Here is an 11,100-nt window from a genome sequence, read left to right as displayed (position 1 = left end):
GGGATTACAAGGTACGTAATTCCATACAATGCCATGATGTCCAGAATGATAATTGTCTTGAATTGTATTCCTCTGTATCTTAGTCTTGTGAGGAGCTAGTATCAGAGTTATGAGCCACAGGTGCCTGGTGATGAGTGATTTGACTTGCATTTCTTTTTTGGCCATGAATGTTGACTGTTTCTTCATGTACTTATTGGCCATTTATACTTCTTTTGAGAGTTATTCAGTTCACTTTTACCATTTTTATTTAGGTTGTTGGGTTTGGAGAGTTTAGTTTTATGAGTATTTTGTTTATTCTTGTTATTAATCTCTTGTAAGATATATAGTGAGACATAATTTCTCCCATTCTATAGGCTTTGAAATTCTTATCCTCTTTGATGTGTGGAAACTTTTTAGTTTGATGCAATTCCACCTGTTAGTCCTTGCTCTTATTTCCTGAGGCGTGAGAGTCATATTCAGGAAATTATTGTCTGTGCCCATATGTTCCAGTGTTTTCCCATAGCAGTTTCAAAGTCTCAGGTCTCCCATTAAGATTCTTCACGGAAATCTTTAGTAAAAGGCGAAAGATTTATACGATCTGAAGAGAAACCAGAGTATCCCCATTAAGATTCTTAATTTGCTTTGAATTGATATTAGTACAGGGTGAAAGATAAGAAATGAGTTGCATCTTGTACATATGGATATCCAATTTCTCCACCACCATCTGTTGAAGAGACTGTCTGTTCTCCAACATACATTGATGTGTAATCTATGACAAAACAATAGTCAATAGCTCACTCAGAAGAATGGTTCTTGTTTTCAGATTTAGGTAAAGTGGTAAGGAGACAAGAACTGAGGACAGAAAAAAATATCCTAAGCATCTAAATTTGAACACAATAGTTTAGAAACAATAGCTAAGATTAACCTGTTATTAATGATTTCAGTAAGTGTGTGTGTGTGTGTGTGTGTGTGTGTGTGTGTGTGTGTGTGTGTGTGGAGAGAGAGGCATGAACAACTGTGCTCATGCAAGGAATTTACATGTAAAGTAGTTAGGAGTTAATTGTAGGGCCAACTTGTCTTCTAAACACAGCTTTTCCTCTAACAAACATATAGCCTTGATGAAGTTGCTTTAATTTTTTTTTTTTGTCAGTTGTGGGACTTGAACTCTGGGTCTGGGCACTGTCCCTCAGCTCTTCAGCTCAAGGCGAGCACTCTACCACTTGAGCCACAGTGCCACTTCTGGTTTTCTAGTGGTTTATTGGAGTTAAGAGTCTCATGGACTTTCCTGCCCAGGCTGGCTTTGAACCACCATCCTCACATCTTAGCCTCCTGAGTAGCTAGGATTACAAGGATGAGCCACTGGTGCCCGGCTGCTTTAAATTATTAAGTTAGGGTTTCTTTACCTGCAAAATAGAGTTGATAATAAAATGTGGCCTCTAAAAGGCTTAGGAAATATAAACAAGCTGATGCACATGAAGTGTTTAGGACATAGAAAATATTAGAACATTGTATCAAATTGCCATTGTTACTAGGGTGTTAGTGTGAGCTGGTGTTAGCATGAGCTGGTGTTAGCATGAGCCAGTCCGTGTTAGCAACCTGACTTCTAACTTCAGAATTGACACAGGCTGTCCTAATGGTTTTTGGCAATTTGTTTTTCCTCTTGAACTTCCATTTCTCATTGAAAAAATACAAAGGTTGGTCAAAATAGCCTGTAAGTCACCCTAAAGTCTTCAAATCCAAGAAACTTTTTTTTCAAACATGAAGAAAACTCGTTTATTAACAGAGAGCAGCCCTTTTTAAAGTCAAAAAGGGTGGGTGGCATGGCAGGGGAGGAAGAGGAACCAATCACTGTCAAGGTCACACCCTATCATGCACCTAAGCTTCCACAGGCTAGTTATGCACTGAATGTAAAGCAAATTGGGCTCTGCCCACTCACCTCCCTCTCAGCGCCATCTTTGCTGCCCATGTGCTCTACAGATTCCCCCTTTTTTGTTTTAATGGCAGACTCCCCCTCCCAGTTAGTTATTCCTTTTCCCTCCTCTGTAAAGGTTATTTTAACAGGATTACATTGGTAAGGATAGCATTGGCTATGCAGGAGGTTCAAGGCAAGTCTGGGGGTTGAGATTCGCCAGACAAGGATAGGGAGGGCCCTTGTGCATGATCCAAGAGCCCGTCCCAGTTACCTCACCTAGCACAGTAATAAACATCAGTCCCACCACAGTTAGAAATGTCGTAAGCAGTTCAATTCCTGGGCATATATAAAAGTCAGTATCTCGTAAGGTCGTCCTCTTCAGAACATGGGAGCAGCCTGGGTATTGGGAGTTCTACACATGCGGCACGGTGCATCCTCGTGGGTCCCCACACTCAACCAGAAACATTTTATGAGACTTTTCATACATTAGTTAGGTAATATAAGCTCCATGCTATTGAAATGGGCCTGTTAGAATGAGCTTTTCTCTCTGTATCCCTTGTTTCTCCTGATTCTGTGTTCGTGTGTCTGCATGTTCATATCTTGCCTCAGGGAGGGGAGCATGGAGCTATTAATAATCAAACACAGAATATCAATTTTATTCATAAAAAGTTACCTGAAGAAGCCGCTGTTTTTGGAAACTTAACAATTCCTTACTGTTTCAGGATACTGAAAAAGCAAAGTTGGTGCAGATAATGAAAATTGCACACGTACAACAAGTATCCCGAGGCACAGGTCAAGCATCCTGAGCCTCATCTTGTTCTCAGTTCTGAAAATTGCTCATCAAACATTTCCTTCCTATTTCGTCTTGGAGAGCTGATAACTTTCCCTTCAGGAGGACATAAGGAGTCTTGGTCACAACATCTCTGAAATGGATGGAAGAACCTGAAACAGATTGCATAGTGGAGAACATGATTGAGATGGGATTTTTCCTCAGCAATAACTTCTTTGCATTTTTGAACATTTAATAACTGCTTTTAGAAGTATCTTTCTCTGAATGCATGTGTGCATAAAATAAAATGAAAATAACAGATAAACACTACCAAACATTGTACTTTGATCAATGTACTTTTCATTAAATACTTAATTAAATAAGGTTTAAAGCATACTCACCCCTTGCCTAAGGAAAGGTAGTGATCATATTTAATATGTTAGCTGTGTAAATGAGACTATGATCTTGTAGTCTCTAATAAGAGAAAGGGACCTTCAGATAAGTCAACTCTGTGTATGTGTGTGTATGTGTGTGTTGTGTTGTGTATTTTATTCCAAGGTTTATAGATTAATATGAAGCAATATGAATCTGTACACCTTTAATGGCATAGAATTCTCTTTTACCTCTGTTTTGACATTTATCCTTAAAATATTTTTTAAAAGTATAATCTTTTCTATCTTTTGATTCTGAATGTAGAATACCTGGGTTTGAATTGCAGCTGTATCACTTACCCAGTTCGAAACTTTAGTTATATCATTTCTCTGTGCCTCAATTTCTTCATCTGGAAAGTAAGGACAAGAATCACTCTATAATGTTATTGTGAAGATCAAGTAAGTCATAGAGACAGAATGCTAAGAAAAGTTTCTGGAACATAGTAAGAACTTAATTACTATTGTTAAACCTATACAAACACACACACACTAATCTTGACTACTTGAAGGTCCTTATTCTGTCATCAGGAACTGTAAAATTGATGTTATCCTTCAACCATATAGAACATTAAATATATAATCACTATCTTTTCTTGAGAAAAGTCTTTGGGGCTTTTATAGTATTTAAAATACTTTGTTATTTAATGGGGGTATCTTTGTCAAAAATCCAGTACAGTGTTAGTATCTATTCTTTTCAATTTATTGCCTTTGTATCAGTAAGATTCAAAGAAACATATTGCTAAGTCCAGTTTTCTTAAATACTCATTAGTAGATTCAATAGACTAAGTATACAAAACTATAGCAACATAGACTATTATGTGATTTAATTTTGTCTAGAAAAATCTTGACAGCTACCTAACTGCATTTTGTTCATTTTCATTGACTTCCTTGGTGTCCTGGTTTGCATCTACCAACTCTAATAATGGTTCTACATTATTTCAAGATGAGGACGACAGGGGGACCTAAGTTAGAGAGACTTGAGTACACTAAACTGCTGGCTTTGGGGGTTGAAGGGATCATGAGCTGAATCCTGTAAGTACCCCTAGAGGATAAAAAAAAGTAGGAAATGAATTTTCCTTGGGACCAGCTAGTAGGAACACCTTAATTTTTTTAAAGGCTTCTCATCAATGGAGCTGTAGGATAGCAAATTTAAGTTTTTATAAGCCACAGTTTCTATTTGTTATAGCAGCAAAAGCAAGCTAATGCTATGTGAAAGCAACGGCATTTACCCACTTAGGGATATTTTAGAGGTTCTATAAGCATCTTGAAGAACAAAATATTATGGTCAATAATGAAATTTTGTGGGCTATTTAGTAATCCAGAAGATTTTGTTCTTTCGATTACAACCTTTTCATCTTCTCTAGGGCAGTTTTATGAGGCCATTTATTTCTTAGATGACAGAACATGTTTAAAAATCTTTTATCCCCAGGCATAAAATGGTCCCAAATGTCCCTATTTTATGCACATTTTATGGCCTAAAGTGTCCCCATTTCCCCATAATACAAAAGTAGAAATTTAAATCTCCTAGAAATAATATATTTTACTAGTCCTCAGAGATGAGATCATACTTTAAAGACTATCTTGGATTTTGAAGAGAACAATAGTGTGGGAGTAGAGGAATTACTTTCTTAAGTGTGTATAACTTCTTACTTTGAGGGCAAGTGAACCACCCATTTAATTGACAGGGTGATATAGGGAAGGGAGCATCTAACTGTTGAACCCAAGGCACATTTGTGAAAGATAGTTTATACATTGGAAATTATACTGGAAATTTAGTTCTGTGGGTAACTGTGGGCCAGTTACCCATCTGATCTAGGAACCAGGTTACCTAGATACGAAGAGTTTTAATTTGATGAACGTTATTCATCATTTTCTGTTAGTTTCTGATCATGACAAAGCCAAATGTAGTTTGAACCAGAGCTCTGAAAACAGTAAAACCAGTTAGATTTCCCTCTCCAGATTCCTCCTCTTCTTTTCTTTTCAAAATCTCTGAATACTTACCACCTGTCCTTTAGCTTTTGTCTGTCATTGATCTTATCCACATAAGCATGGAGGCATCTCTGTATTATTAACCTTGGTCTGTTCAGAGTTGGCAGCTTACAAGCTTATAAGGTTCTATTGTCAACACAAATAAGGTAAATGTGACAGAGGCCAATGAACTGGTGACCATAGACCTTCTTCAAAAGGGTTAGCTGCTCTCTATCCCTTGTCAGTTTTTGGATGTTGAAAAACAGTACTGATAGACATTTTGATTTTTTACAAGAATATTCGGAAATCTACTTTCATTCAATATCACACATGTTTAAGGTAATTTTTGTTTATCATCAAGTCATTGTATGGAGTTGCCATTTAACAAAACAATTTTTGACTACAATAAATCTTGATCAATATGCTATCACTGTACTTTAAACTCTATGAAGTAGAGTTTAACTTCTCTAGAACGGATTTAGCCTGCGTTTTATAATGCAAGCTGATGTAAGTTTATACAATGTATATTTTATGTGACTCTTTTAATGTTGATCTGATATCTGAGTGATTGGTAAGAACTGATTCCAGATAAATGGGGCAAGTAATGTATGTGTGTTTGGGAGAGTTTGAGAGAGCTCTAAGAGATAAAGTGAACAAGGCAGAGATAAGAGAGGGCACTATACTTTGGGTGAGCTCAAGAGCTCAAAGATGTTAGCTTTGCTGAAATCTAGTGTGAGAAATGCAATGACAGAGGACCTTCCAGAGGTAGGTACTAGAATGGGAAGAACTTCCTGTCCTGTAATGGAGGTTGTATTGAACTTAACTTTTAGCATAAGACAGCAAGGCCCCATCTGGTTGTGTTCTCTCTGAGGCTCACTATTTTCCAGTCTCAAGAATGCTCTCCTAATTTATTGTGTTGCTCAAGGCTGTTGATGATTTTATACAGCAACACAATTAGCAAATGATTGTGAAAAAGGAGACATGGGGGTTTAGGGAGGTAGACAACCTGAGAAAACCTGTAATTGGGAACAGAGATCTCTGGAGATGTGGAGACTCAGTAATTGGACCTAGTTAAAGTCAAAGCAGCCTGGAGGATCTGTTATGTGAAATGCTGAGAGCTTTTATTAAGAGGAAAAATTCTCTGAGGTAGATTTGGTCTCAAGCTATTCCCAGTGGCTATTCTCAATAGAGGGTGGATGCAAGGAATGTGAAATCCATAATGACATTTGTAGTTTTGAATTCATGTTTGACATGCATGGCTCAAACAAGATTCATGTACACATTAACAGTAGCATTGACAGGGCTGGCATATCGATATAGTTCTGACCTATTTCCTAAGGCAGAGGAAAATGGCTTGTAACATTTGCAATGACCAACTATCTAGGGAAAAGTGAGTGAAGAGAATAACATTGGAGATGGCCATCTGATACATGGGAAACCAGGTCAGGCAGCAATTTGGTTGTGCAGAAATCGGTCCTCTTATTAACAGAATCAATAATTTCTGTCATCTTACCAATTCAAAATGCATTATGTATAACAATGGCCTGATGAATATTTTCCAGATAATAGTCTATACTATTTTCCAATCTAAAAACATAGGAAAAAATGAGAAAAATAGTCTCTGTATGGCTGAACAACCTAACTAGCTGCTCTTTTTTTCATAAATTGGAGACACTGGGTGTAAATTTGTTTGAAATTAGCATAATTTGCTATGTTTTTATTTTCAATATGCAGGAAATGGTATACTAGACTGTATCATGAGTTACAGAATGATTTCATTAGCATAATTGAAGCAGATGCTATTTTTTATGATAATAGGTAAGTATGTGAGAAGATATTAGGCTATCATCTCTGAATTTTTCTCATGCTGCAGTGTGTTTGCAAGCAAACACCTATAACAATAAAGTCCAAGAGCATACAGTCAATGTAATAATAAAACAAATTTAAAAGTTTCAGCCAAGTTAGACATACCCCTGGGAAGCACCAGGTTGGAAAATTAGTCATTTTTTGTTGGAAAATTAACAAGATATAATTGGATCAAATTATTTCCTTGAATATTTTAGTGCAATGACTACATCTGTGAATATCTAGACTTTGTTCTGATTCTATATGCAAGTCTGAAATGCTTGGAAATGAAAATATTTTGGATTTCAGATTTTTTAGTCTTTGCATATAAATAATAAAATATCTTTGGAATAGGATGCAAGTCCAAACATGAAATTCATTTATGCTTCATATGTATGTCGTATATGTAGCCTGTGAATGCTATTCAAACTTGTCTTTAGGAATTTAATATGTCTAAACCTGATTCCTTGCCTTCTATTACTTTTATAAAAAATCATTTGAGCATGCATAAATTTCATATTTTACATATTTATATAGATATCTATATAGACACCTACTTATCTATTATATCTCTCTGTTTATCTATCTACCCATCTATCTCTCACTCATTTCCTGAAGGCCCTGAAAAAACATAATTGCCTCAAAGAATCCCTCAAAGCTTTCATTATTTTAAAGATCTGTAGTTTGTTTCACTCTTTTTAATAATTATTAGCAATTTTGAACACTTAATTTTTAAGTGTTATGTACATACTAACTGATCAAAAAAATCCTGAAAAAAATAAGTATTGTTGCTCACTTTATTGGTGGGGGAAAATGAGAATAAATGAGGTTTAAAAGTAAGCTTGAGAGAAATGGCGCTGTGGCTCAAGTGGTAGAGCACTTGCCTTGAGCTGAAGAGCTGAGGGACAGCACCCAGGCCCAGAGTTCAAGCCCCACAATCAACCAAAAAAAATAAAAATAAAAATTGACAGAAGTGGCGCTGTGGCTCAAGTGGTAGAGTGCTTGCCTTGAGCTGAAGAGCACAAGAACAGCACCCAAGCCCAGAGTTCAAGCTCCACAACTGACCAAAAAAAAAAAAAAGTAAGCTTGAGGCCATATAACTTAAAAATAGCGTTGCCAAGACTTGAGATGCTGTCAAACTCATGCCGGGGTTTGAGCTCTTAGATTATAAAGTACAGTTTTAGATAGAAATCCCATCATCTTTCTGCCACCTTCTGAAGTTCTACCTTTAGGGTTTATCTCAATCCCTGATTTCTTCAAGATATTCTCCTGTATAAATCAATCAAATATGGTTAGCCTTCCCAAGTAACAATGACCATGGGTCCTACACTTGTTCTATTGGTGCTTTTCCATTTTGTAAAATAAGGGTTGATGATGTTGAACATTTTATTCATAAGTTTATTGGTCATTAGTGTGCTTTTACTTGTGATTTTTTCCTGTTTGAATCTTGCTCATTTCTATGGGTTTGATAGTCCTTTGATTATTGGAATATAGTAGTTAATTATGAATTCTGAAATAAATCCTTTTTCAAACATACTGTTTTTGCAAATATTTTTTCCTGGTTTGAGGTATACATAACCATTTTGTTAAAGGTATCATTTTTATGAGCTGAGGTTTTACACGGACAAGTCTAATGCATCATTCATTGTTCTTTTATGATTCTTGCTCTTTAAATATATTTTTTAAAAGTTTGCCTAACTCCAACCCATACATAGTGTTTATGCTGTAATGAAAAAGCATTATGGATTTAGATTTATGATCCATTGCAAACTGCAGTTGCTTCTTGGCTGATGGTAGGGTTATGTTCTCACAAGGTCATTTATAAGCTTCAAATACCATAATTAAAGTTCATTTAATATATGTACTCTAAGCCAAATATATTACTTTCACTTAGTCTCCCTTCAAGATACTAAAAACACTATGTTCACCTACAATTGGTCAAGAAAATACAACAAAAAGCCTATTTCATAACATAATCTCTCTCTTTTTTTTTTGGTCTGTCATGGGGCTTGAACTCTGGGCTTGGGCGCTGTCCCTCAGTTCTTCAGCTCAAGGCGAGCGCTCTATCACTTGAGCCACAGCTCCACTTCCAGTTTTAATGCTTTATTGGATATGAGTCTCACGGACTTTCCTGCCCGGACTGGCTTTGAACCGTGATCCTCAGATCTTAGCCTCCTGAGTAGCTAGGATTACAGGCGTGAGTCACTGGCGCTCGGCTTCATAACATAATCTTGTATAACATATTGGATTGTGTATCTGGAAAATGTAGCCAACCCTGTCCACTGTAGAATATAGGATTTTTCCTTTTGTAGTGATGTGGATGGCTGGGAAGTGTGGCCTTCTGTCACTGCTCAGTATGCTGACTGCACACCACACTGAATATTACTAAAATCAAACATCAGTGAGAGTATGGTTTCTAAGGAATGTCTATCAATTTTGCACCATTGTAAAGCTGAAAAAAGTTGCACTATTTTAAGTTGGGGATTGTGTCCTTCTTATTTATGATGTAGATAGAGTTTATCACTTCTTTTCTTTTTCTATGTGTCTATTCAACACCATTTTAAAACAAGTATTTTGTTTTTCCCAATTGAAATATGGTTTGTGTGTGTATAAAATTAAATGCTGTTCAAGAATTAGTCTATTTCTTGAGTCACTTCTATTACATTTGCCTTTTTGCTTGCTGTTAAACCAATATCATACTAATTTTAATATTTTATTATATCTTCATGTCATAATTTTGAAGTCAGGTAATAAAAATTATTCAATTTCATTCTTTCTTGCAAACCTCTTCTGTGGGCTATTCTATTTTTTATGAATAGTTGTATGAACTATAGTAACAGCCCATAATTTCTAGAAAACATTTCATTTTGATTACAGTTGGGATTGTAGTGAATTTGTAGTTTTGGAAGGGAATTCATACCTTGAAGATAAGTTTTCTGATACACAAGCAGACTATTTCATTCTTTTAAAATATTTTTTCAGAAGTGCTATGTAGTTTGGTGCCATCATATTACATACTTTTTGTTAAATTTTTGTAGGATCAACATGACAGTAATTTAAATATTATTTCCTAAACTAACAAATATGCAATGTTTCATGTATACATTCAAAGACTTTCAAAAAGGCCATGAAGAAATAGACAATATTTTATATTTTTTTATTCATTTATGTTTCTGAGGATCTTCATTCCTCCCTAGAAGTCTGAAGAAACCAATAGACTTTGATCTTAAATAACTTCCTGTAGCATTTAATTTTATATAATCTTCTATTAATGAGTCCCCTTACTGGATTTGCTGAGCTAAGCTTAACATGTTGGATTATTTCCCTTAGGGGGAATGCCTACGAGTCAGTAACTACCAACTGGAAGTGTTTTCCTCATTGTAGGATATAAATCAACCAGCCCTAGTCCAAGGTATTAGATCAAACACAACAGAGATAGCAATGCTGGTAATGATTCCAAATGAGTCCTAGCAACCACTTGGAGTTAAGGTAGATTCTTAGGTTAAGGCAGATCCTTAGGTTGAATCTAAATAAACCTAGAAAGAATGACATGAATAAATAGTTCTGTAATGTCAGTTATTTCTTACTTTTTAAAAATTGTTAATAAGTTTTTTTAAATTAAATACATCAAATACAGTGAAAAACGGGGGGGAGGTTATACCGTGGGGAGGGACATACAAAGCAACAAAGTATGGTATTTTCACAAAAAAAAAATCTGTAAAAAAAACCCCATACAGAGGGGTTACAATTACACAAGCAAGGTAAGGAGTATATTTCTTATCAAGCATTGTTGCCTCCTCCTTTGTTTCCCCTTACCATCCCTGCCCCCCCCACCTCTGCCAAAGTTGTAAAGTTCGTTTTTCATCATAGCATCTTTTTTTTTTTTTTTAGGAACTCAAGATTTTTTTATTGTGAAAATACTATAAAGAGGGGTTACAATTACTTGGGCAAGATAATGAGTACATTTCTTATCAAGCATTGTAGCCTCCTCTTTTGTTTCCCCTTCTCATCCCTTCCCATCCTCCCCCCATTTCATTGTTGCAATGGGTCCAACTGTATCCCTATTTAAGCAATTTGTTTTTTCCCTTCCCCTCCACAAATCATACCAACATCAAATACAGTAAAAACAGGAGTTATACCATAGGGGAGGAACATACAAAGCAACAAAAAGAAATCACCTTATAAATATGTTAGAA

The 11,100-nt window shown here is 35.8% G+C and overlaps 1 pseudogene; it reads right to left on the bottom strand.

Annotated features, from left to right (window-relative positions):
• Positions 1-487: 487 nt before the first annotated feature.
• LOC138826247 (U5 spliceosomal RNA) lies at positions 488-597 on the bottom strand (annotated as a pseudogene).
• Positions 598-11,100: the final 10,503 nt, after the last annotated feature.

This window comes from Dipodomys merriami, unplaced genomic scaffold, assembly GCF_024711535.1.
Source record: "Dipodomys merriami isolate MVZ:Mamm:240054 unplaced genomic scaffold, mDipMer1.0.p SCAF_14, whole genome shotgun sequence".
In the NCBI taxonomy this organism is placed as follows: Eukaryota; Metazoa; Chordata; class Mammalia; order Rodentia; family Heteromyidae; genus Dipodomys; species Dipodomys merriami.
Note: the sequence above shows the minus strand (reverse complement) of the source record. Positions and strands in the feature narration are given on the sequence as shown.